Source organism: Schistocerca gregaria, chromosome 6, assembly GCF_023897955.1.
Source record: "Schistocerca gregaria isolate iqSchGreg1 chromosome 6, iqSchGreg1.2, whole genome shotgun sequence".
In the NCBI taxonomy this organism is placed as follows: Eukaryota; Metazoa; Arthropoda; class Insecta; order Orthoptera; family Acrididae; genus Schistocerca; species Schistocerca gregaria.
The window spans coordinates 189368903-189390662 of NC_064925.1; the positions used below are offsets into that span (position 1 = coordinate 189368903).

At 41.1% G+C, this 21760-nt stretch overlaps 1 pseudogene; it reads right to left on the reverse strand.

The window, feature by feature from the left end:
- The window catches only part of LOC126278797 (neural-cadherin-like), a 217978-nt pseudogene that overhangs the window by 164653 nt on the left and 31565 nt on the right, over positions 1-21760 (reverse strand).

The window sequence follows — 21760 nt, forward strand, 5'->3', positions numbered from 1 at the left end:
ATTAAAAGAAAGGCGTTTTTCGTTGCGACGGAATCTTCTCATGAAATTCCAATCGCCAACTTTTTTCTCCACCGACCTACATAGGGAGGAACGATCACCGCGATAAAATAAGGGAAATCACAGCTCTCACGGAAAGATATAGGTGTTCATTTCTTCCGCGCGCTATACAAGTTTGGAATAATAGAGAATTGTGAAGGTGGTTTGATGAACCCTCTGCCAGGCATTTAAATGTGATTTGCAGAGTATCCGTGTCTATGTGGATGTAGATGTCAGTCAGTCATTATGTGGTGACCAACAGCGTACCACTGGACGGATGAGATGGAAAAGACACCATCGATGTACTGTAATAATATGCATCACAGCTGATAGTGCGAAAAATTGTAGCAACTTTATAATAATTTGAACACCGACCAATGATGTGACCATGTTTCCCAGTTACAGTATCATCACTAAACAGCCCATTCTCTATTTCTGCGAGTAGCATAGCGAATGTAGATAGATGACTGTGCAGTACGTCCATTCACTGTTAATTCTCGATCATATACATCACCAAACTATACCAGTCAGCACTCTACATATTTCTAGCACCTCGAATATAGTGCATAATTTATGACCAATATCTGTGCGGATGGGAGTCACAGAGCATTCTCGTAGTCTTAGGATAAAATTAGAGACTGAAAGACCCCCTCACACTGTCTGTGACCAACCTACCCTGCAGCACCATTACCGATTTAATCTGCAGCTGGCCAGAAGTAGACCGCTACATTCTGTGTCTCGTGAGTGAATGGGCCTTGCTGAATCCTCGTCCATCCAAGATTTCTCCAGATGCGCCCATGTGGAGGACGTTAGCACCCTTTATCGGAGTATAGTAACAGATTTGAAAGTGTTGCAATAGCAGACGATGAAGAAGAACAAGAAACGGGTGGTTTTTATGCACGATGGAGCTCCGGATGGAGTTCGAAGCATTTTACGTAAATCAACTACGCTACCAATTTTAAAGTATTGTTCTAGTGTCTGGGATCAGTACCAGGAGGGTATTGGTAAGAGAGAACATAAACACACGCAATCCAAAAGCTACGCGGTTCTGCACTTAAAACTGGCTATAATGTTAGATCGCTTCAGTTTCCTACCTACCAGTCGTGTGGAATGCAGCGCTGTTATTATCCCACTGTAAGAAATTTATTTCCGGCACATGACGTACATCCTTCTTGCAGGTTTCTCTACCATAAACTATGGTAACAAACTGTAAAATGGAAAAACTACTTCCTTATACAGCGGTTCTGTGTGATACATGCGCAATATAGCTTTCGAGAGATGTATAGCGTCCACTGTTCACATCCGATCAAGGTTCAGGAATTATACTGTGCCCTAATCATTCCTATATAAAATGATCGTTAGTAACGGAGGATACATCTTACAGCGAAACAGATAAACACATAGCAGCGGCGTCCGACATACGAAATTACACGTCATGCCGCCGCTAACTCTATAAACACCACTTATGTAAAGCACGGAGATTGCAGTGCCTCACAAACACCTATCACTAACTTAGAATCATCTTAGTTATGAAACTGAAGTCTCGATTTTATGCCCAAGATGCGACAAGGGAGTGGAGTACATCGCATAAATCTTCGTTGGTTTAGAGGAATGTGTCGAAAGAAGATGGTCACATTTTACCACACATGAGATGGAAGTCCACTGATGGCCGAGAGGTTTGGTGATAAAGATCGCAAGTAGACAGTGCTCTAAGTCAAACACAGAACACGTGGTTGTATACGAGTCGAACGCAGACTATGTCACACGACTGATGCATCCTGACAGAACAGCGGAAAAGATAGTCAAATGACTTGCCGAAACATCTCCATCCCTCTCTAAAAGGCATCATCAGCCTGCTATTAAATCGACCTCGTTACAGCTCCATCTTACTCATTAACTCCGTCCACTCTGTGTGATCCTTTAAAGCAGATGCATGTAAGATAAGAGTCAGATGGTTTTCTGTTCTCCTGAACAATCGTCAGATACAGTAGTCAACTCGCGTGTATCACTGTTACCTCAACAGACATACAGTAGAATGCTGCGTCGATGGAAGAAAAAAGTGACTGCTTCTCTGTTTATCTTCGCTTCCATGTCGACATTTTTTCGGATTCCTCTTGCTGTCGCATACTTGTTCCCATGTACAAATTGGACTGTGCCAACCAGAAGATACGCAACTACTTCCTCAATTTCCCCGCATTCTGGTGTATATTCTCTCAATTTATACGTATTTTCCGTCATTTTTCGCAATTCTATCAATTTTATGCCAGTTCTACGCGTGTAATCCTGACCTAACCTCTCGTTCTGTGTTCTAAAATTGCTTGTAAATGTTATATAGCTGCATACACCTGCATTCAGGCAACGTAGTGGGTTTACATGTTGGTTTCACATGCCAAGTGGTCGTAATTAGCCAATCGCACGATTAAATAAAAATCACGTTACAGCCTACTACGTACCATATTAACGTTTATTAAACATCTAGAGGTTGAAGATTCCCACACATACAAAATTTTACGCAGCATTGTGATACCAATACGCAGTTCTGCCTTCAGCGTCCACATTGCTTGTGTTACTATGGGTTTCCACAGATTAACAACAAGCTCTTGACGTTTTACTTTCTGTGTGAAACTAGTGCATCCCAGTCGCACATGGCCTGCTATACTTTGGCATTCACTACAAGATCTTCATGATTACTCTAGTTCACACTCAGGTGTTTGCCAGATGACTCATGGAACCATTTTCTTGAACATTCCACACTCTAACAGCACGTGGGAAAAAACGAACAACTAAATCTTTCCGTGTGATATCTGATTTCTCTTATTTTGTTACAATGGTCATTTTTCCTTGTTTAGGTAGAAGTGAAAAAAATATTTTCACATTCGGAGGAGAAGGTCAGTGACTGAAATTTCGTGAAAATGTCTCGCATGCACAGCAGTGCTCCAGAAGAGAACACAAGTATAGCACAATTATATCTTAGGTCGTCGCTTAAAAAATTCAGTTACATGATGTGAGTGTTTCGCCACTAATACGCAGTCTTTGGTTCGCCTTCCCCACAACATTTTCCACGTGATGGTTCAGGTCTAAGTTGTTCGTAATTGTAATTTCTAAGTATTTAATTGAACTGTCAACTTTTAAAATTGAGCAACGATAGTATGACAGAAATATAGCGGTATTTTGTTACAACTGAAGTGGCTGAACTCAAATTTTGTGTAGTTTAGGATCACTTTTTGCACAGTGCAGATATCTTGTCTAAATCACTTTGCTTTTCTATCTTCTGATGACTGTACTAGATAGTAAAAGAGAGCGTTGTCTTCAATCTACGAGGGTTGCTCAGATTGTCCCTTAAATCGTTTTTATAGATTGAAAGCAACTGAAGACCTGCAACACAGAAACCACTTAGATTTAACCATATAACTTCCAATCAGTTATAACGCGCATTGACCTTTCCGAAAGGAAGTCACGAGTGCAGTTGCAAATCCGACCACCAAACTCTATAGACGAGCAAATCAGTTAGGTACCGCTTATGAGGAACAGTGTGAAAATCTCTGTAGGTTCGATGAAAGAAAGCCTCAGGAATGATGTAAAGGACGTCAATAAAACGGCTCCTTCCCTAGGGACATCCATTTTCACACATTTCGTGATCTAAAACGGCAGCTTGCAGTACGATGTAGAACAGAACGACGTTCTTGACAACCTTTGCCACTGCTGGCACTCCCCTGGCGATTCAGCCGTTTTCTAAGGACGTCACAGGGATGAAGTCACACTGAATGTGATCTCATCCATTTGAAGTGTAGTGTGATCGCAAGTTTTGCATTGGTGTACAGGTTGGAACCACTACGGCCGTTCATGACTATTCGACGAAAGTTGAAAGTGATCCAAAGCAGAAAAGGATATTTGACCTTATTCATCCCTCCTTTTTCGCGCCCTTCTGTGATGCACACACAGAGGGGTGTGACATTGACATCTAGGGAATGAAATGACAAAGGGACACTCTAAGATTCGCAGTTTGGCAGCACCATTGGTGCCACTCGAGTACCTCTGCTAGGTACTTTAAAAATGTCCATGGTTCAAACGTAATCGGCCATCCTGATTTCGGTTTTCCGTGATTTTCGTAAATCCCTTCAGGCAACTCCCAGGATGATTCCTTTGAAAGGGGAATTGCCAACTTCCTTTCCAAACCCGATGGGACTAATGGCCTCGCTGTTTGGTTCCCTGCTCCAACCAACCAACCAACCTAAAGATATACCTGTACCACCCATCGATCCCTGCAACCTGCACCACACCTGGTCGCATACGAAATCAGAGGGATGTCGAAAGAGTTGCGTATCTGGCCGGTGGGTAGAGATCGGTAGATAGGTATCTCTGTACAGTGGCATTTGTAAAGTGCACAAGTGACACCAATGTCGTTGCCGAACCGGGGGGAGGGGGGTGCCTTCGAAAGACCTTTCCCGTTTTATTCAGAAGCATTTTAGTATCACATCTCCCTTAAACGTGCCAAAGGACAGCGCGAAAACGGATGGATGAAAAAGCATAAACTCCGTTTTCTTCTTCAGATAACGTTCAAATTTGGTCGGATGGTTTTTAACTGTCCCTCTTGTTTCCACGCTGTGTATCAAAGCAAAACGTGCGGCTACGCTGCATTCCGAAGGAATGAGATCACGCTCAGTGAGGTTGGAGCCGAGCAATGTCCTTAGAATAGAGTTAAATAGTCCGGGGGGGGGGGGGTGTCAGCATAGGCAAAATTTGTCAAGGGTGTCTTCCAGCTGTATACTGCACTGAAAACTATTGTTTTCGATCGCGAAAAGTGTGAAATTCAAAACGGTTCAAATGGCTCTGAGTACTATGGGACTTAACATCTGAGGTCATCAGTCCCCGAGAACTTAGATCTACTTAAACCGAACTAACTTAAGGACATGACACACATCCATGCCCGAGGCAGGATTCGCACCTGTGACCGTAGCGGGCGCGCGGCTCCAGATTGAAGCGCCTAGAACCGCTCGGCCACAACGGCCGGCGAAAAGAGTGAAAATGAATGCTTCTAGGGGTGGGGTGATTTCATTGGCGTCCTTTACGCGACCTTCCCGAGGTCTTTTCTTGCCGATTCTGAGCGGCGAAGTGCTAGAAATGTTTTCCTTTGTCACCCTTAAGAAACCCACTTGATTTTAACGCTGGGTGTTGCGGTTCTGGTCTCTATCACAGAGGCATTACAAGAAGGTACGAATGTGTGTAAGAGGGAGCTGACATGTTCACGGTGACGTTGGGCAGAATTGTGGTGAAATTTGGTGCCGGTGAGACATCATTAATCCACCTCGCATGAACTTCTGAGCTCGGGCCTTTTTTTCGCAAGTGTCGAGCCCGAGAGTCACGTTGCAGCGCATAACAGTTTCGCAGCATTACGGAGGAAAGGTTTTGGCAGATTTTTGCCAAATTTCACACTTCTGCGTCTGAATGGAAAACAACTACACGGTTTCGAAAAAAGGCTCCTTTAATCGTGTTGCGCAGTGTAGATAGTATGCAAGGAATGATGGTGTGGATATGTTGCACTGTAAATGATCCATGCGTTGGATGAGAACATTAATCTCGAAGGCTGTTTGTGGGGTTTAGTCTACCACGCGTCGCAACCACCTCCCTCGATTACCATAATCATCTTTAACGACAAAAATTGACTACAAAATCACTCTTGATAGGCGTTCAGAAGATCTAATTACTTATCGAACCTCATATACAGGTTGGAGGATGGTAGTAATAAACCAACACCTCTAAGTTCTTGCCCAGTGAACAATGCGGAATATCTACTGCACACCTGCCGGAGCGTTCTCAACCACGTAGCCGCGGTAGAGCGGCTGTGTGAAGAAGGGCGCGTTGTCGTTGACGTCAGTGAGCGCCACCTGCACCTCGGCGAATCCAACCAATCCGGCGCCGCCCTCGTCTTGCGCGAACGCCGTGAACCGCCACAGAGGGCGGCCATCCGGGGGGTCGCGGTCCAGAGGCTGCAACACACATACTAACACTTGCAGGGGAACTCGGGGCGGAACAGGGTATCTAACATTTAACAATAGCTGTAAATGAAGGACCACAAGAAAACACTTCTTAAAGGTACCATAAAACACCTTATAATATAACCTGACGCACTTCAGTTCAAAATCACTTAACGCTGTTATGTATTTATTACGTTTTTGGAAAGAATTGTTGCATATTTCCAGTTCCGCCCTGCCTACAGGGCAGAATGAGAGAAGGCAATTGTTGGTGAAATTGTTAAACAACCGTTCTAAGTATTAGGAATAACATTTTGAAATGAAGACATAAAGTTGTTTAATGCATAATTTATACTAAGAAATGAGGAGTCTTAAAAAAATCGTTGACAATAAGAAAATATTTTAACGTCATTTTGAAAAATTACAATTATTGTTAATGCTAAATACCAAGTTCTTTTACTGTTACTTTATTGAATTCCATTACTCATACTCATGCACTCAGTGGCGGTCTTAGGAACGGCACCTTAAGGGGGCGGCATTTTAACCTTTTACGTTTTAAAATAACTGCGCTTACAAACGACAAAAATTTTTCATATTGTTAAACAACTTGCTAGTGTAAATAAGCTTAAGAACGAAATTCGACAGTACAAGCTTGGAAATATGCAAATTTTACTTGGTAACTGAATGGTAACACATTGGGGTTTCTGTCTGGTGTCACCTTCATGATTGTTCAAAATATTGTGAAGTAAGCTGTCAGGACGGCAATCCACAATACAGTGTTTGAAACGTTATTATTCCGAGAATGTTGTCGGCTTTTACTTAACCCTACCATATTTTTCCCCGAGAAAATACCGCGACCCCTGAAAAGTTGTGGAAAACTGATCAGCAGTAAAATGTGTTGGTCTAAGTATGTAATACCCGACTCTACTTAAATTTCTAGTAGAAATTATGGGAAAGTATCAAGTCAACCCTCCATTACTGTAATTAATGTAAAAGCTCTGTGGTCTTCAGTATCTGAGCTCTGATTTAATGGCACCCGTTTAACAAAACATGTTGATACTGGGTATGTTTTACATTTTTAAACACATGTGTATACGAAATGAACATAAGCAGAATCTCTAATAATGTGTGAAATACACTTCACAAAAGTTCAAAAATTTTATTTATTTATTTACTTAGTTACTTTTTTGCCGAAAAAAGAAGAAGAAAGCTACTTTCGTTTGTCGCATTTATTGTGCTGCAGGCTTCACGATATCAAAATTACCACTGTGTGCAATCGAATAGTACGTATAATTGCAAATTTTATATTAAACTTCTTTAATAAGCTTTTTTCATTGAGGAGAGGTTCCTTTTATTTTATGTAGGAACGAAAGGTGCATTTGCGTATAGGTATAACAGCAGTGTTCACACAAATAACAACACACCACATCAACTGTTACCGAGACTCCTTAAACTTTGTAGTGTGTCTACTCTAACCACAGAAACCGCTAAAATGTTATAAGAATAAGTGTGATAACTCGATCCAGCACACCTCAATGCAAGAAATTGCAAAAAATTATTTCCTTTTTAAATTAGTAAGACAGTGTCAAGAATATTCAGAACATATTTGCGTTCCATCTAAATTCCGGCGACGCAGGAAACAGAAATCCTGAAAGGGACCGTCCCGTTTTTTTTACGAGACGAATTCCATCCGGATTCTACTGTTCACTGACAACAGAGAAGCAGGCGACAATGAAATTAAATTATTCTGCATTGTCGTTCTTTCGTAGCAGAATCACGTTGAGTAATCCGAGTTGGTCAGTTCATCGTTTCATGTTTAAAGGAAAAATCTTTGTGTTCGTGTGCCATGTTTAAAGCAAAAACCTTTGTGCTTATGTGTGTTGTAGTACGATTGGAACTGGGTAAAGTCTTTCCTTCTTTCCTTTCACAATTTTTTGAATAACAGTGAAAAAAGCAAACGTGCAAGTGGAGGGAGGGGATTTCGTAAATTATCGAAGGAAAGGCAAGAACGAGAAGCCAATGTTCTAAAAACGCTTGGCAGAGCAGATAAATTTTTCGCAAAAAATGTTGCTGGTTCGACTTCGATTTCAAGTAGCACAGACGATATTTTTGGCACTGCAGCTTTTGTAAAAGAAGTAAATACAGACGAAACAAAAGTTAAAAATGAAGAAAAGCAAATTGTTCCTGATTTCGAGTTTCATGAAAAACTAAGTGTCGAGTCAGACATTACAAACAGAAATAACTTCGTTTGTGTTGATCCTGCAGAATGGTGTGTCAATGACATTCTCTTACAAAGTGGCATTAATCAAAATTGTAACGGTGATTTTTTCTAATTCAAGAAGATCAATAGGCGATAAAACCAGATATTGTATTTTACCATAAACCTTTAAGTAGTGAATCAACTTTGCGTAATTTTCTAGTATACTCCCGTAGCACCGGTGCTGTTTTCTGTGCACGATGTAAATTGCTTGGAGGTAAGGGCGCGATTGCTACTAATGGTATTGCAGGTTGCAAAAATATTTCTAATATTTTATCTCATCATGAGAATTCACTTGACCCAAATTCTGAGCTATCACTCTGACCTAGAAATAAGTCACTTGGAAGAAGAAATAATTATTTCAAGTCATATGTTGAGACAGAAAAAAATGTACTGGACTAGTGTGTTAAAAAGGGTGTTTGCAGTAGTGAAGAAGCTAACAAGTCTTGGAATTCACCTACGTGGACACGTTGAAAGATACCATTCATTACATAATGGCCAATTTATGATGTCTCTTGAACTTATAACCGAGTTTGATCCTTTTCTCGCAGAGCACATTGAACGATATGGAAATCCAGGACAGGGACATACAAGTTATCTTTATTACACAATCTGTGATGAAATAATAGAGCTTCTTGCTGAACTAATGTAAAGAATTATCATAAGTGAAATAAAACAGGCCAAATATTTCTCTATAATAGTAGATTCTACAGCGGACATTTCACATATTGGTCAATTATCTTTCATATTAAGATATGTGAATAAGAATGGTGAACCTGTTGACGGTTTCCTTCCGTTTTACCAAACCTAGGACACAAGTTCGAAAACTTAGCTGAAGCCGTACTGATAGTCCTGTTCACAAATTATATTGATATTACTGTCTGTAGAGGCCAGTCAAATGACAACGCATGCAATATGTCAGAAACCTACATTGGTTTGCAGGCACGTGTTAAAGAACGAAATTCGAAAGCGCATGATGTGCCTTGTGCTGCACATTTCTTTGAATTTAGTCGGCACTAGGGCTGCAAGCTGTTGTCGGGAAGCATGTTCATTTTTCAGTGTAGTACAAAACTTTCACATTTTTTTTTCTGCTTCTACACAGCTCTGGGATAAACTTCTTTCTTTTATGAAATCAGTAACCAAAACGGTAAAAAAGCTTACCAAAAACACGTTGGTCAGCAAGGGAAGAGGCGTGTGTAAGTCTATATGAAAATTGGGAGGGCGTTATCAATGCTCTCACACATATTGGCAATAATACGTTTGAAAAACCACTTGTGCGAAATGAGGCTTCAGCTTTATTGAATCAACTCAGCAGACTAGAAACAGTGTTCATGATGACAGTTTGGAAGGACATACTCCAGCGATTTAATAGTGTAAATCTGAAACTGCAAAATGTAAATATTGATACTAAAATAGTCCATGAATTATATGAATCACTAGTAGGATTTATTGCATCTATTCGTGGCATGTTCGACTATTATGAAAATAAATCTATAGAGATTTGCGACATATAGACTTTGACTGCACCTATAAAAATCACGAAAACGTAAACTTCATGATGACGAAGAAGCGGACTCTGAAGAAGTTTTTCTGAGTGGAGGGGAAACATTTGGAGTCTAAACATTTCTCCTAGCACTCGACACCTTGTACGCCGAATTAGTGAGGAGGAAGGAAATCTATAGAACACTGTTGGACTCCTATACAGTTTTCAGTAACTTTAAGAACATTTCATTGATGATATTGCTGGACGTGCAGCAAAACTCCAGGCAATATATGACACAGATTTAGTGCCTTCCTTCCACAGTGAATGTGTACATTTCGACGTACTTTTCAAATCGTCTGAGATTAGTGATGCACCAGTCGAAATGAGTAAATTTTTACAAAAAGAGAGGTTACAGTTCGTGTTTCCGAATGTTGACATTGCTCTTAGAAAATTTCTATGTATGGCACTTAAAAATTGTTCGGCAGAACGCTCGTTTTCGGCTCTTAAAAGACTGAAATCGTAGCAGCGTTCTAAGTTGTCTGAGGAGAGATTGCACGCCTTATCCATTCTTCACGTCGAAGCCGACCTCCTAAGTGATAATCGTCTGAACTATTAAGATATGATCAACGAGTTTTCTGCCATCAAAGCGAGACGCAAACTTTACTGACTGGTGAGTTTGTTTATTTAATCATATTAGTCTTAAAAATTTAAGATTATAATGTGATTTTTATTATAACTTAGAGCACATTCATTGGATTTGTAAACTACGTATTACCTGTTTATTTTACAATTGCCGATGGCAGAAGGCGGAACTAATCTCGTTTACGTGCAGGCGGGACCGAAGGCGCCCGACAATACTAAACAATACCCGAATGACGCAGGCTGCTCGGCGTTGTACAGTCAAGTCATACTGATGCTGTAGTATATTGCAATTGATGTATATTCTTGGCGTCTGCTGAAATGATTAGTTAGCACAGAAATATACGTTATCGGAGAGTACACTCAGATGAAAAAGTTTTAATAAATAACGTAGTTCAGTTCTGTCGATAAATACGTAAAAGCTTTGCTAATAATGTTAGAGAGAGCTATGGTGAGAGAAGTAGCTGTAGCACAAAACTGCTCAGCCCTTACATGGATTAAAGGTATTGTGTACACCTACTATGCAGCATGTAGCTGCACAGACCCTAATACTTTACATGTTAACTATTAGATTATAAAACAAATTTGATTTTTCCACACTAGTCTGTAAAATTATGTGATACCAAATACAGTTAAGTGTTTGTTCGTCTGTATTCAGTTATTAATTCGTGCGCAGAAATCTCTACTTCATTTTCATTTCTTATGCTTGCCTATAGATTTACGTATTAGTGTCGAACGTGTTTTTTATCTGCTATACATTCATGTTATTATATAGTAAACGACAGTTTAATTTTAATTTTGAACGCATCTCTGTAAAATAACGTATTAATTTCTAATGTATGACACGTTTCCTTCAATTTTTAGATCGTAACACAAACTTTTTTATTTTCATTTTCAATAGCTTCGTGTAAAATAACATTAAAAGTGAATGTATAAAAAAATCCGTTGTCTTCTACACGCTCTGCTGGATTTTTAGGCCATAAAAGAAAAGTTATTTTCCTTGTGTTCGTTTCTGATGTCTTTCGACGAAGGATTTATTAACACAATATAGTTTTAAGTTTGTTTTATCCGCTGTCGTACACCAAGTACGAATGTATCTTTCCAATATTGATTTGGATACGTTAGACTCCTTAGATGCTTTTAAAACTCTCGTTTTAGAAGATAGAGGCTGAAATTGCCATTGCTATTGATTTAATATTCAGTCACAGTCGTCAGTCTTTCTAATGTAAGTTCACACAATCCGGAAAATCAAGGAAAAAAAAAGAAATATATACTTTGAAACACACTTGCATCAAAAAGCAGAGGGCAGAACGTTACGTCCCAAGTGAACATTTCAGGATAGCAAATTTTGTGTAACGGCTTATCCTGCATGATGAAAACCCAGATGGTAATGTGAAGGGCACCCATTCACTTGCAAGTCGCACTCCAAGCAAAATGTTAAAGTGGCTGTCGCACCTCCCATTCCATTCAGAGACATAGTTACATATCACTACAATAACACAGTCTAATGCATACAGTCACGACATTCTCAGGCACTTAAGGTGTTACCTTTCGCCAGCTGGAGCGACACTACCACTCCAAGCGGTGAGAAAGCAGAGTGTCACATGCATCGTTAGGATAATGTTTGTTTTTAATTATTTTCTACTTGATTAACGAAATAGTTGTTATATTTTGCGATGTATTAGTAAATAACCAATAGACATTAATGATCGCGAAGTACTTGTAAAAACAGCCGAAACACACCGACTCAATAACATAAGCTACAATTTATTTATGAAGAAAGACTTTCGAATATTTGTGTATTTGCAGCTTATTCAGCTGAAAGTAAGAGAATATCAATACATATTTCGTGCCTGAGAGGCATACACTTCTGTTGTTTTCTGTTCTTATTAACATAGGCAACTCCCTCGACACTTAAAAAATTGTTGTGGAGTCTAATGATTCGCCCATTCTTACGCTTTACTGGAATTTCTAATATACGAAAATTTTTCTAAGTGTGCTTGTTTTTGGGTCAAAAGTGAATTTGTTGAAGATTGTTGTCGTTTGTGACCCAGATTTAGCAACAATTGTGGGATTGCTGTCTTCTATGTTGGGAAAAACTTTTATTGCTTTCGACGACTTATTTATCACTTACGTGTAGTTCTCCCTGCAACTGCAGTTGTGGTGGCTTATTTGATTCGGTAAATAATGTATGTATTACGTTCCATATAGGTTCCCTACGTTCCACATTCACCGATTTGGCTGAAGGTGTAACGAATAAAACTCTGCTTCTTCGGGTACATACACGATGTCTTTCTACGAAAGGTCAGGTCTTCTGGTGTTTACTAGCAATGTTTTGTTATTACAGGAAAACAACGTTATTCAGTAAATGTTCCGTATGTTACAAGAGAATCGTAACTAAACTATCCTGCAATGTACAATCTCGTACCTCCCAGGGTCCTTAGGAAACTGAATAATGACAGATGTGAAGTGGTTTTTAGTTATTTTCATGGCACTACATACGCTCCCTGTTGTAAAAACTGTGCTACAGATCAATATAACATTAGTATTCACACTCGTCCGATAACATATTCAGAAGTGTCGCTTTCTGGCCGCTTGGGGCGCTGTTGTGCTATGAGCAACAAAAACGAGATGGAATATCGTGACAGTTATGTTACACTGTGACAATAGGTTACAGTTTCTCCAGACGAGGAAACAGCCTAATTCCGTTGTCGTTTAGCTAACTCGTTCTGCCCCGAGCTCCCTACCACACGAACATACTGCTTATTATGCATCTGAAACACTATACGCCAGCCAACCTTACATGACCCATAATTCTGACCATCACTGCTGTTTAAGATTTTATCTTTCCGCAGAAGCATTTGCCGGCTTTACAGAAACTATTTATTCTCTGTATTTCGTGTAATACACTGTTAAAAAATGAACGGAGGAGAAAGCATTCTCTGCTAAGGCCTGGATACACGGGAAGATTCCAGCTGCATTACATCATGGCCAAACAGAGATTGCGATATTAGATATTGGACTGTAAGGCGTACCCAGGAGCAGTTATTAACTCATCCACTATTTGGTAATGATGACGAGTACACAGAAGTTGATGAGAATTGTCTGGAAGAATCAATGTGGAAAGAAGTGGGATACTGAAATACGAGGGTCACTCCAAAAGAAATGCACACTATTTTTTTAAAAATCCATCTTATATTCTACATGTTTGAAAGTTTTACAGTGAGTAGATACCTCCTTTAGGAACAATATTTTCATTTCTCCACATAATTTCCATCCCTCTCAACTGCCTACTCCATTTTGGAACCAGCGCCTGTATACTCGCACGGTAAAATTCTGGAGCCACTGTTTGGCAGCGTGCACAAGGGAGTCATCACATTCAAACCTTGTTCCACGAAGAGAGTCTTTCAGTTTCCCAAAGAGATGACAGTCACACGGAACCAAGTCAGCACTGTAAGGCGGGTGTTTCAGTGTTCCATCCGAGTTTTGTGATCGCTTCCATGATTTTTTTTGTTTTTCTTGTTTCTTTGTGAGCCACTGTCAAGATCCAAGGAACCCACCTGGCACAAACCTTTTTTAGCGCCAACACTTTCAGTATTCTGCAAACACTTCCTTCCCCTATCCTAACGTAGCGTGACAATTCGTTAACTGTGATGCGTCTATTAGCAGTCGCCAATTCGTTAACTCTCTACTCATTGTGTGGAATGTGTGCAGTACGAGGCCTGCTGCGAGGACAATCCTCAATATTGCCTTGCCCGCTTTCATAACGTAACCTGCTTGCCCACCAACTAACTGTACTGCGATCGACAGCAACATCTCCATACACCTTTTTCAACCTCTTGTGGATGTTTCCCACTGTCTCATTTTCACAGCACAGGAATTCTATGACAGCACGTTGCTTCTGACGAAGGTCAAATGTAGCAGCCATCTTGAAGACATGCCGTGACGGCGCCACTCACGGGAACAGGTTGAACTAAGTTTGAAAACAAGCGGGAAGGATGTATCTACACACTGTAAAACTTTCACACATGCATAATGAGAACTGTATTTTTACAAAAATAGTGTGCATTTATTTTGGAGTGACCCTCGTACTATGGGAGGAAGCTGCGTTTGAAATTTTCTGAGGCTGCAGATACTGTAATAGTGAAGACCACAAAAGAGTTCAGTTGAAGAGGGATAGACATCTTGAAAAAGGGCAATAACAAAAATTGGACTGACAAAAATAGGTACAAGGAAGGCGATCCTGAAGAAAGCTTCGGTAACAGAAGAAGTACTTCAACTGGTCGATGAAATAAGGAAATGCAAAAAAAAAAGGTTCAGGGAAACACTGGAATATAGCAATATAAATCACTATGAATCGAATAATTAGAAAGTCCATGGATACCAAAGCGAAACGGAAGCAGGAAGAATGCGAAGAACTCCAAAAAGAAACCGTCCCCAGAAGGACTAATTGAAACATATGGATAGATGGAAAGACTCTACTGGAGGCTTCTACGAGTGGGAGCAACTGTCAGAAGAAATTGAAGTTGATATGGAGGACATAGGGGACTCTGCCTTAGAGTCGCAGTTTATCAGCCGTTTGGGAGGTGTAGATAACATCATTTTGTAATTTCTAAAATCATTGGGAAAGGTATAACCAAACGGCCAATGGAGTTTGTGGAATCTATGAGTCTGGAGACCTACCGTCAGACTGTGACAAAAACATCATCTATACAATCTAGAAGACAGCGAGAGTCGATAAATACGAGAACTACTGCATATCTCCACGGCTCGTGCTCTGAATTTGCGGTCAAGAATAATATACAGAAGAACGGAAAAGAAATCGAAGAGCGGCGGAATTTTACAGGCAGTAGGGAGACAGTTCTGACGTTGCTCTTGATAATGGAAGCAAGAGAAGAAAAATCAAGAGACTTACATTGGTTTTGTCGGCCTAGAAAAAGATTGTAAAACGGTGCAAGATGTTCGAAATTTTTGTAAAAATGTGAGTAAGCTATACGGAAAGCTGGCTAATAAACAATGTGTTCAATAACCAAGAGGGAAAATAAGAATGGAAGTCGAAGAAAGAACTGCTCGGATTAAAAAGCGTGTAAGACAGCGATGCAGTCTTTCGCCCCTTGTGTTCAATCAGTACACCGAAGAGACAATGGCGAAAATAAAAGACAGGATAAGGAGTGGTATTAAAAGGATATCAGTGATAAGATTCGCTGACGAAGATTGCTTAACATCAAAAGTGTGGAACTGGAAATAGACCAACTGAAGGGATTATTTTAATTATGGAAACAAATTGCCCGTCACGGGCGAAGCAAGAAGGTTATAAAATGTTGATTAGCACAGGCAAAGAGGGCATTACTCGCAAAAAGAAGTGTATCAATCTCAAAATTAGGTCTTAATTTGAGAAAGAAATTTCTGAGAATGTGAGTTTAGAGAACAGCATTGTGCGGAATCATGGACTGTGAGAAAACTGGAAAAAAAGATAGTTCAAGCGTTTCAGATATTATGCAACAGGCCTAGACGGATGTTGAAAATTAGGCTGACAAATAAGATACGAACTGAGGAGTTTCTCCACAGAATCATCGCGGAGACCAACATGTGGAAAATATTGACAAGAAGAAGTGATAAGATGATAGGACATCAAAGAATACGAGTGTGCATCCAAAAGTAAGTTATACTAGGTCACCGCGAGATCACGCTGTGTCGTGACCATGGCCCATGTGTAGCACGCGACAGTACGTGCTGACACGTGCAATAGGTCTGTTGGTGTAGTATCCCGTCGCGTTGTGTGCGTGGAGATGGGTCGTTCGCGAACTAACGGGTCCGAAGGAACGGTTCACCAAGATGAACGGAAGGAGCGAGGAACGAATTCTAAGCAACCGTCTTGCATAGTTCACTTCGGTCGCGGCTTTCTACTCGTAGTTCCCGGAAACGGGAAACGACTGCTCCTAGTTAGATCAGTATCGGGTTGTTCGTTTCGTTGGCTGCGCAAGCCCATTCTAGATCTGTTCCAAGCCTTTCTTCAACTCTGTACTTCTGGTTCTTTTCGTATTGCATTCAGCGTCCACGACCCGTAATTAAAAGGTATTTTATAATTACGTAAATTACATAAAAATTACATTGTATGTAATACGTAATATTTCTAGGTAACAAAAGGGCATATCAGCTTACTTCATTATTTCGATAAACAGCAGAAGACATAATTATAAAAAGGCAAGTTTTTTTGTTATTACACTTGCAAAGGGAGTCGGTACGGCATACAAGTGGCCATTTTCCGTTTTTTATCTAATGTAAAACAGCATGTTCATTCTTATGGAAGGCAGACCGACGTACAACCGAATGAAGCCCGCGCTCCATAATCTAGTGTCTGGTCCCATATTTTTTAAAGAGAATATGACGACTTCCACAACATTATTTCTGTGGTGCAGGGTGGCGCACGAAATATCGGCCCCTCGTACTAGACTGCTCTGTCGCCCCTGCCGCCCATCAATCGTCGTCTATTGTTTCGAAGTTGTTCTTTGCATTAGCGTATTTGCTATTTCTTTACTGCCTAATTATTGCATGTTTGTCTATTCTGTTCGTAGCGGTCAACAAATCGTGTGTAATTGGCGAGCAGTCTATACTCGGGACCAGGTTTTCGTGCACCGCCTTATATTATTTCACTGCCATCAGCCACATAACAATACAGTTGGATAAACGAGAGGTTTTGCAGAAGCACGGAAATTACTTCTACAAGTGTGTCAGAATTCTGTAATGAATAAAAACTCTGTACTCCAGGGGACACGCAAGTGCGCCCTTTTGGCGCCTTCCATCCTTCAGTCGCCTATGCTACAAATTTTAAAGTTTTCATAAGAACCGTATACCACGCAAAAATGAACAATGAATAAGGAACAAGGAATGGTTCCCAAAAAAGAGCGATCACCAGTGAACTAATTCCCAAGGATGAACGTGTTCGCCCATCGCTAGTGCATAGAGCGGACTAGGCTCAATGGCTAAACAACTGGATGTTAACTCTAATTGGAGGTGCGTGCAGCGGTCAGATTTCAGTGAGCGATACGGCTCAATTTCACAGACATTCACGTTGAAATCACTGCTTTAGACGATGAGCGTGCAATCTGTCGCCCACGTGTTGTAAAGTGGTGTAAGCAGTTTGACGCCAGACACACGGATCTCAATGACGAATATCGCGCTTGTAGCCCCGCATAGTCCAGTACCGTTGCAAATGTTGACTATGTGAATGTGATCATTAGAGAAGGATCGGCGCTTAACACTGAAGGATATTGCCAACATGTTGAACGTATAGTATCGTGTTCTCCATTGCTCAACAGCAGCTTGGATATTGTAAACTGTGTGCCAGATGGGTCTCACAGCTGCTCACACGGACAACGTTTCCAATAGTCACCTGCGTCTTCGAAACGGTTTTCTGTGGAGGGCAACGATTTTATGCAGCGAATCATCAGAGAGGGTGAAACGTGGGTCCACCACTTCATCCCGAAACAAAGAGAACATCGACGGAATGGCTGGACACCACATCAACACAATGAAAGAAGGCCAAGATCCAACCTTCAGCGGGAAATGTGATGGCCACAACGTTCTTTGGCGTGGAGGATGTGGTGGACTTGCTTCGTATTGTCAAACGTTGCACCGGTTACGTAAAGCAATCAAAGAAAAGCGGAGGTGAAAATTGAGCGGCAGTATGACTTTGTTGCATGATAACACAAACCGCACTCTGCCCGCCAAATGCCAAAACTGCTGCAGTGATTCAAGCGGGAGTTATGGCAAGGTCCTCCATACAGTCCAGACCTAGCGCCATGCGTTATCATGTATTCAGCAAGATGAAACAGGATATCGGTGGACGACGTCTCCGTAACGATAAGAAGGTGAAAGCAACTGTATCCGGGTGGTTACGTCGAGGTGGTTACATAGGGCTGAGGTGATTTCTACACATCCGAAATTCAAAAGTTATTTACCCGTTCCGTGAAATATTAACATTGTGTCTTATCATAGCCGTGGTGCCTTGTGTACGTGCCATAAATGGCCATAACTTGAAAGTGTAACTCACTTTTTGATTCACCTTCGTAACTTCCATGGTACTAGACGGGATTGTAGAGGGTAAAAGCTGAAGGGATAGACAGACGTTGCAATATATCGAAAGAATAATTGAAGACATTGGGTGTAAATGCTGCTCTGAGATACAAGCACAAGGGAGAAATTCATTACGGGCTGGATAAAACTGGTCAAAAGAGCGATAGGAAAGTAATTGAAAATAAGCGCTGCAAAGAAAAGCTAAATAGTCTAAGAAAAACACGCTTACTGAATAATGATAAGGAATAAAAAGGGAAAAAAAGAAGTCAAGCATAATGTCAGCACAGTGACCAGCTCTCTAAGGTTAACTAGGTATTGCGTTTATGGTGGGTGGTTTTCATAGGCACTGATGGAAATATCTGAATATTTTTTTTTAGGAGCTGGTACCCCACTGTTCTTACGTATTTAACAAAATGTCAAGTTACAGCTTTGAGCCGCTGGTAAAATACTTTGTTTTCACATCCAGTTTCGGTCGACTAACCATTATCAAGTTCGTATATACCAAATGAAATAATGCGTAAGTAACATTACTGGCTTAAGCTCTTACGAATCTTTTAACTGATGTAAACATTGACGACAAAACACACGTTATAAGATGTCACATATTCACATTAACATCTGTTAAGACTGTCACATCTACTTATCGTAGCAGACGACACACAGCTTTTTAATAGTAAGATACTAGTCACTATCGATGTATGAAGACCTCTACGATCATCTTCGATTCTACCAGTAAACAGTGGTCAGCTGTTCAGTCGGCTCTGCGTGATGCCAATCTGTTCACAGCGCTAACGCCGACCACAGTTATAACATGAATGGAGTACACTACCTAGTACAGTTTTTATTGATTGAAGATAAAAGTTGTATTAGGATACTATAAGCGATAACTCTATACAAATGTACTGAGTCACATCACTGTGTTGTAGCATACTTTTATTTTCAGTGCCTGCTTGACGGTTTTATCACTCGACGATAATGATTTACATCAATCAACAGATTCATGTTTCAGCCAATAGTGTTACTTATGTATTATCTTATTGGTATATAGGAACCTGATGATGATCAGTCGATCGATGCTGATGTGTAAATACAGACTTTTGCAAGCAGCTCAAAGTGGTAATATTTTTCCGAAGTATCTCAATCGGACGTGAGGTGTGTCCTGAATTTTGTATCATTTCGATAATCTAAATACATAGTACATCCTTCCGTTTGAGAAGAGTCTCCTTTAGTGACCTACCTTGAGCACAAAGACGTCTCCAGTGGTGGGATCAACGCGAAAGTACCCCTCACTGCCGGACCCTTCTGGGGCGACGCCCGGCCCTGATATGGAGTACACCACGTCCTGAGGGCGGCCCACGTCGCCATCCACGGCCTTCACCTGTAACACAGAGGACACTGAACAAAAGAGCCGTCCGTCGCTGTCTCAGCGACACCATAATGTTCGCTATGCAAATAGTCGTGCGCTGCTATCGCACCTATAATTTGTGTGTTGTACAATTCGTCGTAAGTTGAAACAGTGACTGCCTTTAAAATTTTTAGAAACGACTGTTAGATTGCGTTCTTGAGGAATGACATTACTTTTGCCTTTGAAAAGGTAATTTGTATTGTTCAAATAATACGAGGCAGACCGAGTATGGCACTTAATGAAACAGATCTTGTAAAAATGGAAAGTTCACAAGAAGTATTTCATTTGTTGATTATTTAATGATTTTTAAAAGGCCTAATTCACCCAGATTGCTTCGAAGCGATTCGTTCTACTTTTGGTAATGAATCACCGTCCAAGAAGCCGCGCGGAGTGGCCCCGCGGTTAGAGGCGCCACGTCACGAATCATGCTGCCCCTCCCGCCGGAGGTTCGAGTCCTCCCTCGGCCATAGGTGTGTGTCTTGTCCTTAGCCTTAAGTTAGTTGAAGTAGTGTGTAAGTCTAGGCACCGGTGACCTCAGCACTTTGGTCCCTTAGGAATTCACACATATTTGAAACATTTCACCGTCCAAGAAGACTGTTTGCAGTTGGTTCACAGAATTTCGTTGTGGTCGTGTTTCAGTTAGCGATGTACCAAGGCATTTCTGAAAGTAAGTTACGCATGTCGTCCCATGATGAGACCATTGGGCAAAAAAGAGTGGCTCATTGTCAGAAGAGAGTACATGAGCTGCGTTTCCTGCAGAGGCAGTTCTGCCGTGCCGCGGATAACATGGCACCAAAGTGGTGAGAGTGAAATGGCGCGGTAACGTACTCCAAAGTTGAAACACTTGGGAAAGTACGATTCTTATATGCAAAAGTGTAAATCACACACTGATTCAGCAGGAGGAATTCAGACAGTGTGTGGACCAAATGCAATGTCGCTTCGAGCCGGACTGAAATGGTGCCAACAATTTGACCAAGAATGAGATTTTCACTCTGCAGCGGAGTGTGCGCTGATATGAAGGTAGGAGACGAGATACTGGCAGAAGTAAAGCTGTGAAGACCGGCCGTGAGACGTGCTTCAGTAGCTCTGATGGTAGAGCACTTGCCCGCGAAAGGCAAAGGTCCCGAGTTCGAGTATCGGTCGAGCACACAGTTTTAATCTGCCAGGAAGTTTCAATTTGGCCAAAGCTTATGTAGGTTATTTAAATGTCCTACACATATAAATAAATGTTTGTGATGATTACTATTCACACCGTCCCCGTGAGGCAAATATATCGTAGCGAGGTATGATTATATCTGAGTAAGCTGACAACGGAATGTTCCACGGGACTGGAAGAAGGCCCAGGTCATAGCAATCTATAAAAATGGGGGGAAAACGGTTGCACATAATTACCGGCCAATTTCAGTGACTTCGATTTGTTATAGAATCATGGAACATATTTCGTGATCAGACATAATGACCTTTCTAGACTCTGAGAAGCCTGTCTGCAGAAACCGCCGGCCGGTGTGGCCGAGCAGTTCTACGCGCTTCAGTCTGGAACCGCGCGACCGCTACGGTTGCAGGTTCAAATCCTGCCTCGGGCAGGGATGTGTGTGATGTCCTTAGGTTAGTTAGGTTTAATTAGTTCTAAGTTCTACGGGACTGATGACCTCAGATGTTAAGTCCCATAGTGCTCAGAGTTATTTGAACCATTTTTGCAGAAACCAGCACGGTATTAGGAAACAGCGGTCATGCGAAACACAGCTGGCCCTCTTTGTGCATGGTATACAAAAGGCTGTAGATACCGGCTCCCAGGTTGATGCCATATTTCTCGACTTCCCAAAGGCGTTCAACTCAGTTACGCACTGTCGCTTACTCCAAAAAGTGAGTGCTTACTGTTTATCCGATGACAT